Source organism: Salmo salar, chromosome 23, assembly GCF_965601325.2.
Source record: "Salmo salar chromosome 23, fSalSal1, whole genome shotgun sequence".
In the NCBI taxonomy this organism is placed as follows: domain Eukaryota; kingdom Metazoa; phylum Chordata; class Actinopteri; order Salmoniformes; family Salmonidae; genus Salmo; species Salmo salar.
Window position 1 is genome coordinate 24620001 of NC_138313.1, and position 17170 is coordinate 24637170.

Here is a 17170-nt window from a genome sequence, read left to right on the forward strand (position 1 = left end):
AGAACAATAATAAAATCAGGTAAAAGCCAACCCATAGATAACATCTAGAGATTTGCAGACCTACCTTGCTGAATCTCAGGTAACTGCGCATGCTTCAACAATAAGAAAACTGAACCAAAATGCCATTTATGGGAGGTTTGCTAGGAAGAAACCTCTGCTGTCAAAAAATAACCAAACTGCCCGTCTTAACTTTGCCAGAGACCACCTGGACAAACCTGAAGGTTTCTGGAAGTCCATTCTCTGGACCGATGAGTCAAAAATACCACCAAAAGAACCTGATCCCAATAGCTAAGCATGGTGGTGGGAATTTCAAGATCTGGGGCTGCTTTTCCCACACTGGACTTGGACGACTCCACATCATTAAGGGAACACTGAATTCTGAGGTGTACCAGGAGATTCCTGAACAGAACATCAGGCCATCAGTCAAGGAGCTACAGCTGGGCCAAAATCGGGTCTTCCAACAAGACAATGACCCAAAGAAATTAAGCAAATCTACCAAAGAATGGCTCAAGAGAAAGAAGATTTGGGTTTTGGATTGGCCAAGTCAAAGTCCTGGCCTAAATCCAAAAAAGATGCTGTGGCAGGACCTGAAGTGGGCAGTTCATACCAGACACTCCTCAAACTTCACTCAATTGGCTGAGTTCTGTAAGGAGGAGTGGGCAAAAATCCCTCAAAACACATGTCAGAGACTGATTACTGGCTATAGGAGACGTTTACTCCAAGTTATCGCTGCTAATGGAAGTGCCACAAGTGATTGACTTAAGGGGTTCAAATCATTCTGCACATATCAAATCTGGGTGCGTTAAACCACTTTCGTTAAATAAACAATGAAAATATATTATTTTTGTTTGTCATTTACTTGGAATGTCTTTATTACGAATTTAGATAAGGATTTTGAATGTTGATTTTAAATCAGAAAAAGGACCAGTCCTGTAAGGTTCACATACTTTCAAGCAGCACTGTATATACAGTACCAGTCAAAAGTTGGCACACCTACTCATTCCATTTTTATTTTCTACATTGTAGAATAATAGTGAACACATCAAATATGAACTAACACATGGAATCATGTAGTAACCCCCCCCCCCCAAAAAAAAGCTAAACAAATGAAAATATATTTTATATTTCACATTCTTAAAATGTAACTGTTTGCTTTGACAGCTTTGCACACTCTTGGCATTCTCTCAACCAGCTTAGTGAGGTAGTCACTTTGAATGCATTTCAATTAACAGGTGTGCCTTGTTAAAAGTTCATTTGTGGAAATTCTTTCCTTCTTAATGCATTTGAGCCTATCAGTTATATTGTGACAAGGTAGGGGTGGTCTACAGAAGATAGCTCTATTTGCAAAGAGACCATCATTACTTTAAGACATGAAGGTCAGGCAATGCGGAACATTTTAATAACTTTGAACGTTTCTTCAAGTGCAGTCGCAAAAACCATCAAGCTCTATGATGAAACTGGCTCTCATGAGGACAGCCACAGGAAAGGAAGATCCAGTGTTTCATCTGCTGCAGAGGTTAAGTTCATTAGAGTTACCAGCCTCTAATTGTAGCACAAATAAATGCTTCAGAGTTCAAATAAGACATCAAAATCAACTGTTCAGAGGAGACTGCGTGAATCAGGCCTTCATGGTCGAAATGCTGCAAAGAAACCACTACTAAAGGACACCAATAAGAAGAGACTTGCTTGGGCCAAGAAACACAAGCAATGGACATTAGAGCGGTGGAAATCTGTCCTTTGCTCAGATGAGTCACAATTGTAGATTTTTGGTTCTAACCGTCGTGTCTGTGTGAGACGTAGAGTAGGTGAACGAATGATTTTCGCATGTGTGGTTCCCAACATGAAGCATGGAGGTGGTGTGATGGTGCTTTGCTGGTGGCACTGTCCGTGATTTATTTAGAATTCAAGGCACACTTAATCAGCATGGCTACCACCACATTCTGCAGCGATACACCATCCCATCTGGTTTGCGCTTAGTGAGACTATCATTTGTTTTTCAACAGGACAATGACCCAAAACACACCGCCAGGCTGTGTAAGGGCTATTTGACCAAGGAGAGAGATGGAGTGCTGCATCAGATGACCTATCCACCAAAATCACCTGACCTCAACCCAATTGAGATGGTTTGGGATGAGTTGGACTGCAGAGTGAAGGAAAAACAGCCAACAAGTGCTCAGCATATGTGGGAACTCCTTCAAGACTGTGGGATAAGCTTTCCAAGTGAAGCTGGTTGAGAGAATGCCAAGAGTGCAAAGCTGTCATCAAGGCAAAGGGTGGCTACTTTGATGAATCTTGTTACGTTCCCCAGTTTCTGTGTTGTAGTTTGTGTATTTGTGAGTGTGTTTCAGGTAATGGCTTCCTGAAGTTCTCCAAGCAGCTGATTGGTCGGCCCCATTGCTGATTGGAGAGCTGACCCCGCCCCCTCGTCAGGACGCAGCTGTCTCCAATTACCAACCCCACCTAAAGCTATATAAGCCAGCGTTATATTGCTCAGAAAGGGAATGATTGCTGAGGGGGATATTTGCTGAGAGAGGGGGTTGATGGCAGAGGGTTATATATATTGTTTCTCATAAAGAGAATTGGGTATGTACTGAGTTAGTTGTTGCTGTGAAAGCTTATTGTTATGTTTGGTGCTCAGAGAGTTTTCTTTAATGTCCTGGGTTAGTGTTTTCTCAGGTTTTGTTATGAAGTAGTTTGTACATTTCTGTTTCATTTGTTCCCAGGGGGGAAGGCACCTAGGGAGTGCTTAGGCAAAAGGCCCGCGGGCATACATTACCCGTAGTAGTTTATTGTCTATGCACACTAGGAAAGACCTGGGCGGACCATCCCGTATTTTGGTTAGTGCACCAGGTGGTGCTAGTTAGTTAAGTAGTGGGTAGGCAGGTAAGGTAGGAGAGGGGGCTTCGATATTTACTTTCTTTGCTTTGGTTCCGTCCAGACCCTTTTCCCCAAACTTACCGTGTGAAGGAATAAATTCCCTGTAAACGGTATTCTCTGCCTTTTTGTCATCCTTACTCACACCTACAGTCCCATACCTCTTTCACACCATGGAGAGTTGAGTTGTAGCAGGGTGTTGCATTCCCTCTTACTAGAGGCGTGCGTAACAAATCTCAAATATATTTTAATACTTTTTGGTTACTACATGATTCCATGTGTTATTTCGTAGTTTTGATGTCTTCACTATTATTCTACAATGTAGAAAATAGTAAAAATGAAGAAACCCCTTGAGTGAGTTGGCATGTCCAAACTTGACTGCAATTGTGTGTATACACACACGCATTCTGAAAGTATTCAGACCCCTTGACCTTTTCCACATTGTGACTTATTCTAAAATTATTCAATTCAAAAGGGTTTTTATACAAAATTCAAAACTGAAATCTCACATTTACATAAGCATACAGACCCTTTACTCAGTACTTTGAAGCTCCTTTGGCAGGAATTACAGCCTCGAGTCTTCTTGGGTATGACACTACAAGCTTGGCACACCTGTATTTGAGGAGTTTCTCCCATTCCTCTCTGCAGATCCTCTATCAGGTTGGATGGGGAGTGTGGCTGCACAGCTATTTTCAGGTCTCTCCAGAGATGTTTGATCGGGTTCAAGTCCGGGCTCTGGCTGGGCCACTCAAGGACATTCAGAGACTTATCCGGAAACCACTCCTGGGTTGTCTTGGCTGTGTGCTTAGGGTTGTTGTCCTGTTGGAAGGTGAACCTTCATCCCAGTCTGAGGTCCTGAGTGCTCTGGAGCAGGTTTTCATCAAGGACCTCTCTGTACATGTTTCCCTTTATCCAGACTAGTCTCCCAGTCTCTGCCACTGAAAAACATTCCCACAGCATGACGCTGCCACCACCATGCTTCACCGTAGGGATGGTGCCAGGTTTCCTCAAGACGTGACACTTGGCATTCAGGCAAAATAGTTCAATCTTGGTTTCATCAGTTTCTCATGGTCAAAGTTTAGATGCCTTTTGGCAAACTCCAAGCGGGCTGTCATGTGCCTTTTACTGAGGAGCGGCTTCTGTCTGTCCACTATCTTAAAGGCCCATTTGGTGTATTGCTGCAGAGATGGTTGTCCTTCTGGAAGGTTCTCCCATCTCCACAGAGGAACTCTGGAGCTCTGTCAGAGTGACCATCAGGTTCTTCGCCCAGATTGCTCAGTTTGGCCGGGCAGAGAGCTCTATGAAGAGAGTCTTGGTGGTTCCAAACTTCTTCCATTTAAGAATGATGGAAGCCACTGTGCTCTTGGGAACCTTCAATGCTGCAAACAAAATGTGGTCTCCTTCCCCAGATCTGTGGTTCGACACAAACATGTCTCAGAGCTCTACGGACAATTCCTCCGAACTCACGGCTTGGTTTTTGCTCTGACATGTACTGTCAACTGTGGGACCTTATATAGACAGGTGTGTGCCTTTCCAAATCAATTGAATTCACCACAGGTGGACTCCTGGTTGAAGAAACATCAAGGATGATCAATGGAAACAGGATGCACCTGAGATGAATTTTGAGTCTCATAGCAAAGGGTCTGAATACTTAAGTAGATGTGTTTTTTTAAAATATAAAAAAAAATATATATATAGTTTATACATTTGCTACAATTTAAAAAAAAATATATATATACTTTTTCAATTTTGGATAGTGTAGGTTGCAGTTTTGTTTTGAATAAGGCAGTAAAGTAACAAAATGTGGAAAAAGTCAAGAGAGAATGAGAGCGCATGAGAGCGAGCGAGAAGAGATTCTGTCCCTGAAGTAGGTATGAGACAGCTGAAAGAGCTTAGGGTAGGCATTAGCCAGAGATCTGAAGTAGAGTGGATTGGGAGAAGTTAGTATGAGCCCTATCTATCTTGGAACAACTTGTACTACACACTTATAGGTTTAATGCTGCCAATGAACAACCTACAGCCGTCTCCCTATAGTCCATAATTGTATGGCTGCATACATACACCTGGGTCGTTCCACGAAAATAGCGCATTTTGCGTCCCTTTGATATTTTAAGTAGAAATTGTGCATTAAAATTGTGTTTTAAAAGTCTGTTATATTAAATGAAGTCTCCTTTAATAGACTACATTTCTAATTTAATAAATCTTATTTTAAATATGAATAACGGCTTGTGAGTGCTAAAATTCAGCATTTTGACGTGTACCTCCATCAAACCTGTGTCACTTCGAGGAAGATTTTAACCCGCTTAATCCCAAAATGTCTCCATGTTTCACCATCATTGTAAAGCCCTCGTTATTTTGTTACATTGACAAAGTCATTTCTGAAGATTATTTATTTATAAATTAAATCACATGAAATAAATAAAGGTAAAAAATATATATCTGTCCCTCATTTTAAGATAAACTCTGTTACATGAACTGAACTCCAGTATAATTATGGTGGAAAATTGAACATCAAATAGTCAAATCAGTGTAAAAGCAGGTGAGCTGGTTCTACTCTTTTTGGCCAATTGGTAGTTACAGTCTTGTCTCATCGCTGCAACTCCTGTAAGGACTCGGGAGAGGCGAAAGTCGAGAACCGTGCGTCCTCTGAAACACCGTACACCTGGCGACCATGTCAGCGTGCACTGTGTCCGGCCCGCCACAGGAGTCGTTAGTGTGCAATGGAACAATGACATCCCTGCCGGCCAAACCCTCCCCTAACCCGGACGACGCTTGGCCAATTGTGCGCCGCCCCATGGGTCTTCTGGTCGCAGCCGGCTGCGACAGAGCCTGGACTCAAACCCAGAATCTTTAGGTGGTGAAAAACTGAGCGGGTTGAGCATAGCACGTCAACCCTGTTTCCAATAGATATTAGCGATGGGGTTATAAAAAATACATTTTAATCAATAGTTGCATATTGCGATAATATTATTGGACGATATTAGACTGGTAGGTAGCGTTAATGGGACGTACCTGTGCCAAAACTCAGGTATTTTTCATCCTATACCTTTTTCTCAATCTTTATAAATAGTGAGCCAACATGTTTTTAGCTCTTTTATTTCCCTGACTGATAAAAAATAAAATAATAATGTCTTATGCTGTCTCATCTCTCTGCAGCAGACATATAGTAAGACATATGTTTGGAACATGAAATTGCAACAACAACAAATGTAATTATTGCAGAATCGAAATACATATAGAATTGTGAGATTCGTGATAATATCTCATCACCAGCCCATTACCATCTTCTACTCACAACATACAGGGGATTCAAAGAAGCAGTTTTTACTCTTTAATTATTTGCTATCGTTTTGTTTGTTTTCCTTTTTTTTTTTACTGTCATGAAGGACTCCATTTTATTTCAATTGTTTTAGACATAACATTTTTTTTGTGAAGTTTGCATTCAATTGCCACTGCCTGTTACAAGGGGATTTATGGCTGATTTATGAAATCGTCAACCCTGTTACTTTTTATTTAACCTCGAGATGGAAAAACTTGTTTTTGAACATTATGACAGAATGTTAAAAATCAAACTTCCTTTTTTTTAAACCAACTAACACTTCTCGAAAGGCACTGAATTGGTGGAACGACCCACTTACAGTACTGAAACAAATGTGTCATAGTGACATGTTTAATAATGGCCAGCTGTCTGATAACATTCCTAGTGTCCTTCCCTTCTCTCATTAAATCCTCCACACACACGCACACGACAGTGAAGCTAATGAGGAATAAGGGAGCTGTTCAGATCACTGACATACAGCATAGAGAGACCCTGTGTGCCAGACAGACAGCACTGGCCTTTGTGTGGCTTGCTGGACTTCGTGTGTGTGCGGGTGCATCCAAGCCGAAGTACAGTAACAAAGGGCTGCCTTCCACAGACTTACCACACAGACATTCCACTGGTACAGCTGTCCTTATGTCAGTCTAGCCACCAGTTCCTCCCTCTGTCTCCAACTGTGTGTTGGCCTGTCATTATGTCCCCTGTCTAAGTGGCTACCGTACAACCAGAGTAGAACAGAGCAGTCGTTTGTCTGCCACAGCAACACAACGTTAACGTGGCTCAGATTCTGCCTGGGGCTAAGCCTGATTAGAGCTTCTACTGTAGTTTACAACACACAGACACACCTTGTACTTACTAGTTGTGTGTCAGATGGGCATTGTGCTTGAGAGCTGAGGTATGGCTGCCTCTTCTTTACGGCTCAGAGAGTGGGTGTGTTTATCTGCCTGTGTCCGACTCACACTGCAATCTTGAGGGGAGAGGAGAGAGCGCATGTTAGATTCAAATGATGAGCACAGAATAAATCCATGAACACCCACACACAAATAGACAAATTCACCATACACAAATAGACAATGCTACATGTATAATATATGTAATCGTATAACTATGCATTTGTTTATTTTACTTTATTTAACCAGGCGAGTTGGCACCAATTCATTCAATTTCAGTGAACTCTGTAGACATTCCAGAAGCAAGTTGCAAAATAGCTAAAAGTAGATTTGCCTAAATATGTCGAGATCGAAGGGACCTCAAGAGTAAACCATTCCTGAGATCATGTCTGAAGCTTCCATTTCTGTAGGTTACCAGAAAAGTGAGGTACGGTGGTAGTTTACACAAGAGTGCTTTAAAATCGACAAAAAGAACGCAATGCATAGATTTGGGAGACTTCAAATCAGGCCAGCATACCTTCTCATACAGAGTACAGTGCTGAACCTATCGAACATAATGAAGCGCTATACACTATGATATTCAGCATCCAGGGCCTTCAATACAGTAGCAGCAGCACTCATTGATATTGCTATAGTCTAAAATCAGAATGAATGTCAACTGAATTACTCATTTTCTGCCATTTTAAATCAATCAATCTATCTATCAATCTATCCATCTAGGCAAGTCTGTTAAGAACAAATTCTTATTTACAAATGACGGCCTACCCCGGGCCAAACCCTAACAACGCTGGGCCAATTGTGCCCCGCCCTATGGGACTCCCAATCACGGCCGGTTGTTATACAGCCTGGAATCAAACCAGGGTCTGTAGTGACACCTCTAGCACTGAGATGCAGTGCCTTAGACCGCTGCGCCACTCGAGAGCCCCCAATGTAAGGTATGACCTATTCCTATAAAATTTGCCAATTTCCTTTCTTAACTCATCAACATGTATGTTGAATGAAATGGCCAGATATTTATACGTGGGAACACGATCAATGATGGCACCATCTGAAGTATGTATGCAGCAATCATGATACATTTTTACATGACTTGGAAAAAAACATGTACCTGGTTTTACCTGCATTAAGCACTAACTTCAGTTCAACAGAGGCCCTCTGCAGTACAATAAAAGCAGACAAGCTCCGAAAGATTCTGGTCAGCCGTGGGATCAATAGCATACATAACACTCGTGGCCCTCCCGCCTTTACAGCAGGGCAGCTCCCGCTCAGCCCAGTCAAAGCTCTTCTCTGTCCTGGCACCCCAATGGTAGAACCAGCGTCACCCCTGAAGCCATCATCCAAAAATCATCTGAAACCCAACCAAAGCCCATCTTAAATAATCCCACAGGACCCCCCCGTGGGAAACCCTTTGTTCGGGTCAGAAAAAAAATGATTTAACACAATCAGTAAACACACATTGTGTTCTTTAAATAATTGACAAACCAGTGACGCACAGCCTGCTTCAGGCCAATTGTTGAAAATCTCTGAATATGTCATGAGTGAGTGTGGAAGGCCTTATACAGGTAAATAAAAAGGCCTGCACAGTGTTTCGTCCCATCTAAACAATTAAAACATTTAAAAACAATAGAAGTAGCAGAGAACATATCCAATCTTTTGTGCAACATTTCATTTAAAAACACAAGAGGATGTGAAAGTTGGTTCCAATGATGAGCTCAGTGAATGCAGTAAGTCAGGGGAGAGAATGTTTGGCTGGAGTAACCTAAACATATCTACAGGACAACTCCCATTGCACACAGACAGAGCACACACACACACACACACACACACACACACACACACACACACACACACACACACACACACACACACACACACACACACACACACACACACACACACACAGACACAGAGAGGCTAGGCCTGAAACACTGCTAAAACACTACCCGTGTGTGGCAGTTAAAAAGCTGCTCAAGCTAAATGTGCTCCTCAAGCTAAATGTGGTTTCTCTTGTTTAAGGCTTGTGGAACAACAGTTACAAACAAGTGTCACACCTCATCACCTTCAGGGAAGCACAAACAGGGGAACACATTTTCCAATGGAACTGAAAAGAAGAATGATCACTCAAACTGAAATGGACAAGTTCAGGTGGTGCCTTCTACGTTTCAAACAGTTCTCTCTAAATGGCTGTGTTCAGTACGTAGTAGGCATATCAGTTTCATGCAGTCTACTGAACTCAACCTTAATTTTTCCATCCTGAGGCACCTGACAAACAGCAGCCACCAGAAGGCTCTCCACACCCACACAGAAGTCTACTGTTGCCTGCATGTCCAACAGAGATCCTGGTTAAGGATCAGATATGTAAAAAAACAGGGTCAGCCATAATATTACGGCGCCCCTGGAGCAAATGAAGGTTAAATGCCTTGCTCAAGGGCACATCTTGTCGGCTTGGGTATTAAAATCAGCGACCTTTCGGTTACTAGCCCAACATCCTCCTGCTGTGTCAGGTTACAACTGGGGTTAGGTAATCTGAACACAGATCTGTGGTTTCTACCCTGACCCCAGAGCAGATGTCAATAAGTTCACTGCCCAGGCCAAATGACACAAGGTGTGGTAATGGCTGTAAAAGTGCTCATACCGAAAGCCACAACAATCCCATAGACTTGAGGACCTAACAGTCCATACCTAGTTGGAATAAACACCTCCCCAGCCCCTCACCAAAAGACAGACCGTTGCTCAGGGAATGGCGAGAGAACCTGGACATCGCATACACGTCACAAACAGGTCCCAATCACAAACCCAGCTCCTGATATGATGATCCACAGACAGACAGGTGAGTCCACATTAACAACACAGCAGCTCAATGCTCTGAGGATCACCGCCCCTCTGAGTCAAGGGTGTATGAATACTTTCTGAACGCATTGTACAGTGGTTCCTCTAAAAGTTGCGAGCTTACGCAGCGTGACATAGAGGTACCCAGCATCACGGCTTCATTGCTCCAGACCACCACAAGGGGGAGTTAGAGCACTAATTATGCATTTGGGTCCCAAGGTTTTTATATAATCAATCATATCGTGGTGTTTGACGGAGCCACCCGTCCCTGGTGACTTTCTTCAGCAAAGATGGCTGACAAAACATCACAGGGGAAGCAAATGTAAGAAGTTATAACGTCATAACGAATCAAGCAAAAAAATGTACAATTGAGAGGAATATGTTAGTTAATGTAGAGACAAACATTTGTCATAAAGTTACATTTAATTCAGTCAAATCCAATACCAGGTGTATCAAACTCCATTATTTGAATGATGCTGTGCCTGCATGTATTATTACAATTATACACTTCAACAGTGTTTACCACTCCTGCTCCTGGGACATCAATGATTACACATTGTAACTATGCAATAGACTAGAAACATGATTTAAGAAAAGGTTGATTTGTAACTCATATATACACAGAATAAAAAACAGAACATCCTGCCAGTACGCCCACAAGCATGCTGAATGACACGTGGAAGAGAGCGAGGAATGAGATGGGAGTAACAATCCAGGCTATTTGCTCTGAGACCGACATAATGTCATGAAACAAGCAGGGAGCACGTTTCGAACCATCAACATTCTAGCCCGAAGTCCAGCACGCTCTCGATTGTGCTCAAATGTTTTAATTGTGTTTGGGGCCAGATTGTGGCTAAAAACACTATCAATTCGACTCTTTAACATGTGGAAAGGGGGAAAAGTATTATTAGTTTTTCACAAGCGTAGCAGGATGGGCAGTTAGCTGAACAATAGACAACTCAACCTTTACTAAAGAATTGTCTAATAGCTGAGCTATACATGTCTTTTCCAGAACATTAACCGTGTGTAGGTAGATGTGGAACGATACACACGAAGTCAGAAGTATACATACACTTAGGTTGGAGTCTACACAAATTTCTTGTTAACAAACTATAGTTTTGGCAAGTCGGTTAGGACATCTACTTTGTGCATGACATGTCATTTTTCCAACAATTGTTTAGAGAGATTATTTCACTGTATCACAACTCCAGTGGGTCAGAAGTTTATATAAACTAAGTTGACTGTGCCTTTAAACAGCTTGGAAAATTCCAGAAAATGATGTCATGGCTTTAGAAGCTTCTGATAGGCCTACCTTCAAACTCAGTGCCTCTTTGCTTGACATCATGGGAAAATCAAAACAAAATCAGCCAAGACTACAGGAAAACAAATTGTAGACATCCACAAGTCTGGTCCATCCTTGGGAGCAATTTCCAAATGCCTGAAGGTACCACGTTCATCTTTACAAACAATAGTACGCAAGTATAAACACCATGGGACCACGCAGCCGTCATACCGCTCAGAAAGGAGATGCGTTCTGAGCGGTATGACGGCTGCGAATGTGGTTGATTGAGACACACCAAGCAAAAAAAACAGCTCTAGTTTAAACTGAAGTGTTTTCTATGGGGGTTTTGTATTATGCTAATTTGATTTCCGTGGGCCAGCGGTAATCAACTCTAAGGTTAACAGGCGATTGCATTTAGAATTGTTACGCAATGTCTGGGCTTATAAAAGCAGATGTTTCACACCAGCAGCAATCAGCTGAGGAGCTGCAGCAGCGGCTCTAGTGCTGTCTGACAAGGGATTTTTCATTGAAATGGTGTCTGTTTGCTGTCCGTGTGTGATAAGACACACGAAAATACACAAGCCACAATTTAGTTCCACTAAGTCTTGCAAAAGAACCAATAGATCGATAAGCATGGTGGTCAAATGTATTTACATGGACTGAACTTTCCATCTCCCGGTCAATTTTTATTTGACCTTTATTTAACTAAACAAGTCAGTTAATACGTTCTTATTTACAATGACGGCCTAGGAACAGTGGGTTAACTTCCTTGTTCAGGGGCAGAACAACAGATCTTTACCATGTCAGCTCGGGGATTCGATCTAGCAACCTTTACGGTTATTGTCCCAACGCTCTAACCGCTAGGTTACCTGCCGCCCCAATTAGGCGGGCAAAAATTATATTTATTAGCATTTTAAAAAATATTGCCAAATGCCGCCAATTACCAGCTAAACTAAACCCTGGTGAGTGAGTGTGCATACACTTGGCTGTGAGTAAGGATAATGGATGCCCCACACCCACACACTAAGAGACAGCCCAGCCACTGACTGACTGCAAAAACACTGATATGAGGACAGAGCAGAGCATTCATCACCTTCAGACTGACTCATTCCTCTAGAAACAGCTTTATTCAGGCCACAGTCACTGACCCATGTGAGCTGTGCTATAATCTCATCTCCAAACACCACATCTATATTGAGAACCAGTTGGTCTGGCCCAGTGATGAGAGCCACAAGTCTCCACAGACAAATAGGATTAGTATGTTGTTGGTGTGACAGTTAGCTGTCCCTTGTTAGAGACTACAGGCTTGGCCGTGTGATCAGGGTCAGGATCAAAAGCTGCTGCATCCAGGTAAAAAAAAAAAAACAGGCACGTGACAGTGAGGTCATGTGTGTATGTTCTAGCCATTAGCCACCCAGCAGTGCAGGACTGGGTCTGACACCCTTATATGTCGCTTTTCACACACACACGCTATGCTAAATCCTACAGCACCAGCCAGCCTCATGCATTGCTAAACGATGCAGACTGCAGCATCTTGGTAAGACCCAAAGTGTGGGATGCAGAGAAACACTGTAGCGTCGCTCTCTCTTTTATAGTCTTAAAGCCAGAGTGAATAGCGTCAACATTAGTCATCCAGTTTTTGACATTGTCAGTTTTCATTAAGAGCCATTTCTGAACAGTTCGCAACAGTGATGTTAACATGTAGCCTAGGTGAACTTAGAACTCATTTTGTCAGAGACAAACAAGAACAACCCCTAAATCAAAGCAGGTCAGAGATGTTCTCAGAGAGAGAGAGAGAGTATTGATCAAAAACTAAGAGGGGGGCCTCCCGAGTGGTGCAGTAGTCTAAGGCACTGCATCACAGTGCTAGCTGTGTCACTAGAGATTCTGGGTTCGAGTCCAGGCTCCGTCATGGCTGGCCGCGACTGGGAGACCCATGGGGCGGCGCACAATTGGCCAAGCGTTGTCCGGGTTAGGGGAGGGTTTGGCCGGCAGGGATGTCCTTGTTCCATTGCACACTAACGACTCGTGGCGGGCCGGACACAGTGCACGCTGACATGGTCGCCAGGTGTACGGTGTTTCGGAGGACGCACGGTTCTCGACTTTCGCCTCTCCCGAGTCCTTACAGGAGTTGCAGCGATGAGACAAGACTAACTACCAATTGGTTACCACGAAAAAAGGGCTAAAAGTAAAAAAATAAATAAACTAAGAGGGGCCACTGAGCTTGTCACACACACACAAAACATGTCACTGCAACCAGGTCGATACGCATAGGGCCCTATAAAACCAGTTACATTTTTTTTGCCCGATTAAGTTTAGCTTTCTCCATTTTCAGGTTTTCGCTCTCAACATCACTAAGCTAACATAAGGAATTGACTCTTCCTAGAGCTGGCCACCTAGCCAAACTGAGCAATCGGAGGAGAAGGGCCTTGGTCAGGGAGGGGACCAAGAAACCGATGGTCACTTTGACAGGGCTCTAGAGTTCCTCTGTGGAGATGGGATTGCCTTACAAAAGAACAACCATCTCTGCAGCACACCACCAAATCAGGCCTTCATGGTAGAGTGGCCAGATGGAAGCCACTCCTCAGAAGTTATTTTTTCTAAAGGACTCTCAGACACAATACATACACATGGATTTAGTACTGTAGATATGTGGTAGTGGTGGAGTAGGGGCCTGAGGGCACACAGTGTGTTGTGGATCTGTGAATGTATTGTAATGTTTTTTTTATTGTATAAACTGCCTTAATTTAGCTGGACCCCAAGAAGACCCCAGGAAGAGCTGCTTTGGCAGCAGCTAATGGGGATCCATAATAAATACAATACCTGAACCTGATCGAACTTCTCTGGAGAGACCAGAAAATAGCTGTGCAGCAACGCTCCCCATCCAACCTGTCAGAGCTTGAGAGGATCTGCAGAGAAGAATGGGAGAAACTCCCCAAATACAGGTGTGCCAAGCTTGTAGCGTCATACCAAGACTCAATGCTGCAACCACTGTCAAAAGTGCTTCAACAAAGTACTGAGTAAAAGCGTCTGAATACTTATGTAAAATGTCCGTTGAATTTTTTTTATACATTCGCAAAAACCTCTGCTTTGTCATTATTGGTTATTGTGTTAAGATTGATGCCATCAATTTAACGTGGAAAAAGTCAAGGGGTCTGAATACTTTCCGAATGCACTGTACACGGCAGTGACGATGACGGAAGAACAGTCTCTCGGGAGGTAATGCGGTCGCCATTTGATGGTGAGGTATTCCAGATCGGGAGAATAAAAGGACTTGAGTTTCTGTACGTTACCACAATCACACCAGAAGTTGTAAATCGTAAACTCTGCTGCCTTTTTCACAGTTGTTTCGTCCCCACTGGCTGAATGGACGGGTACAATATGACCGGAGATGGCCATGATTCCGTAAAAGGGGAGTATGTTACAGTCCCTGACGTCTCTCTTGAAGGAGATACTCGACCTGAGCTTGTCTACTTCATTGCCTAGGGACTGAATTTAGAAAATAATATACTCTGAAGTGGTGGATGGTATGCACGCTGCCTGAGTCTGACCTCTTTTCCAACGTCTGCGTTTTAGCGCAGCCCCCGGAATAGATCTGTCTAAGTTCAAACAAAGGATCCAGGTCAGGGAAGTCGAATTTCTGGTGAGTGACCGCTGATCTAATATCCAAAAGTAATTTCAGGTTGTGGGTAATAATACAAGAAACGTGCTGAGCAAATTATGTAAGAAATAAAATAATAATAATAAAAATACTGCAAAAGTTGTCTAGGAGCTAGAAACAGGGTGACCGTGTCCGTCTGCGCCATCTTGCTGTTAAGTGATTGTGTGAAGAGGGTTTCACTGTGGACAACGTGTGCTCAGACACCGTTCTGCAGAACAAGTCACACACCTCATCCCCCTGTGCTGAGTGGGACACAAACACACCTTGCTTGTGTCCCTAACCCGCTGTGTGACAATGTGTGTAGGGCCCTATAACTTTGATGGAATCAAGGAATCCAGTCATTAAAATGGAATTCAATTATTGAACAGTAGGAAATCAACTAAAAGTATTGAACTCATTAGAAAATGCATACATTTTTCCCAAGATAAGACATGAACAAAATGCATCAGTGGTGTTTTCCTTTAACTTTCTGAAGATACAAATGTAATGTTAACTACAAAGCAGCCTATGCCTACCTGGCAGAACATCAGGATTATTTGCATCAATCCAGTGGCCATTTGTTTTGCCAACTCTGCAATCACATGAGCACTACAGAAACACAGCTAACCCAGACAACGGTCTCTGGCTGGTGTGCAGTTGAATTAAGGGTTGTGTCGGTCATGGAATTTTGGATGACGATAATTGTCCAGCCAAATGACCACACGGTCTCCACAATAGTCTAACCGTTCAATATATACACACATTGTCTCCTCTTCCTTGCTCCTGAATGAAAGGTTTATGTATTTATTTTCATTTAACTAGGCAAGTCAATTAAGAACAAATTCTTATTCACAAATGGTCTACCCCGGCCAAACCCGGGACGATGCTGGGCCGCCCTATGGGACTCACAATCACGGCCGGATGTGATACAGCCTGGATTCGAACCAGGTACTGTAGCGACGCCTCTTGCACTGAGATAGTCCGCTGCGCCACTCGGGAGCCCAAATGTGTTTATATATGCTGCCATAGAAATAGAATGAATAGAACGGCCGGCCTTATTCAAGTAAATGATGGCGTAATGGATGGACTGGCCATTGCAAGTGTACCCATAGGAGCAAAGATAAGTCGAAAATATACCGGTAAAAACTACGTTGTCACAAATCTGGGACTAGCGCCATTGCTAACTAGCATAGCTTGTCCCATTGTCGTCAATCTTCAACCTAGAGTAAAAGCAGGTAGTGTGCCATTCAATATGTGCTGTGATTCGTTGATTCAACTCAACTGACATTACAAAAAAATACATTCCATTGCATAAGCGACATCAGTTAACAAAATTCAAGTTAACATTATACATTATGGAAATTATTGCATCACAATACCAGGCAGCCATTGCAAGTGTACCCATGAGTTTACAAGTCAAATTGTCAGGGTTTGAGGTTCCAAACCCATTCTATTTCCATGTGTGCTGCTGCGTTGTGGGGGGCATTGCCTAGACAGCCAAATATTTGTTTGCTAGTTTCTTGTTTCAGCCAGGAGTAACAAAGTTTCATCAAGTTGTTAAGACTCCATGTTACCGTAAAAAACTGACTCAACTGCATGAATGCGCAGCCGTCCCGTCTTCATGCAGCTTCTTTTTTCTATGACAGTTACTTTAATGTTAAATGACGGTGTTCATCTATAACCATGGGTTACATAGCAAGTTGAGGTTAAATTGAGGTTTTGCTCCGATTTAAAAAGTTTGATATACTGTTAAATCAAAAATATTTTCACATTTTCATAAAACTTTCCTTAACTCATGTGTTATCCTTTGGTCTTTGTATGCCTCTTTTGTTAGTCACTTTTACTTTATCAGAATAATTATTCTCCTCTATGACCATGTATTTCAATTGATTCAATTGCATTTCTTACTTTCGCCACAAGGGGCATTGCTGCCGATATCTAGAGTGCTTTTGACACCAGCACTGCCTCACAGGCAAGATCCATGGCAAAAAAGTAATTGGGCCCAGTGAGCACCTTCAGCGCCAGTACTGCCTCACAAGCACTATTCATGGCAAAAAAAAAAGTACATGTGCGAAACTCTTGCTAGAAAATAAGCAGTTCTCAGCTGTTAGCAGTCTCTTAAGGACGGTAAGAACTGACGATTTACATAATTGTAATATTTACATAATTGTAATATATATATTTACATAATTGTAACATACATAACAATTAACACAACTAACATTGAAATAACGTTGTGTAAGCAGAAGTAAAAATCCAAACCGTTCCACGCATCAATACTGGTTAAAATACTGCTTACCGCCCTGCCCTAGCATTAAGCTACCACCAGCCAAATG

General features: G+C 42.6%; 1 protein-coding gene across 5 annotated transcripts in view; it reads right to left on the reverse strand.

Moving 5' to 3' along the window:
- Positions 1–17170, reverse strand: part of LOC106584283 (ras-specific guanine nucleotide-releasing factor RalGPS2) — a 153201-nt gene that overhangs the window by 108521 nt on the left and 27510 nt on the right. For 4 of the 5 annotated variants that reach the window (XM_014169354.3, XM_045706123.2, XM_045706127.2 and 1 more), the window contains exon 2: positions 7050–7160. The gene's annotated coding sequence lies outside the window, so the exon portion shown is untranslated. Of the gene's footprint in view, positions 1–7038; positions 7161–17170 lie in introns of all 5 variants that reach the window. The other variant, XM_014169351.3, reaches the window with a different exon arrangement.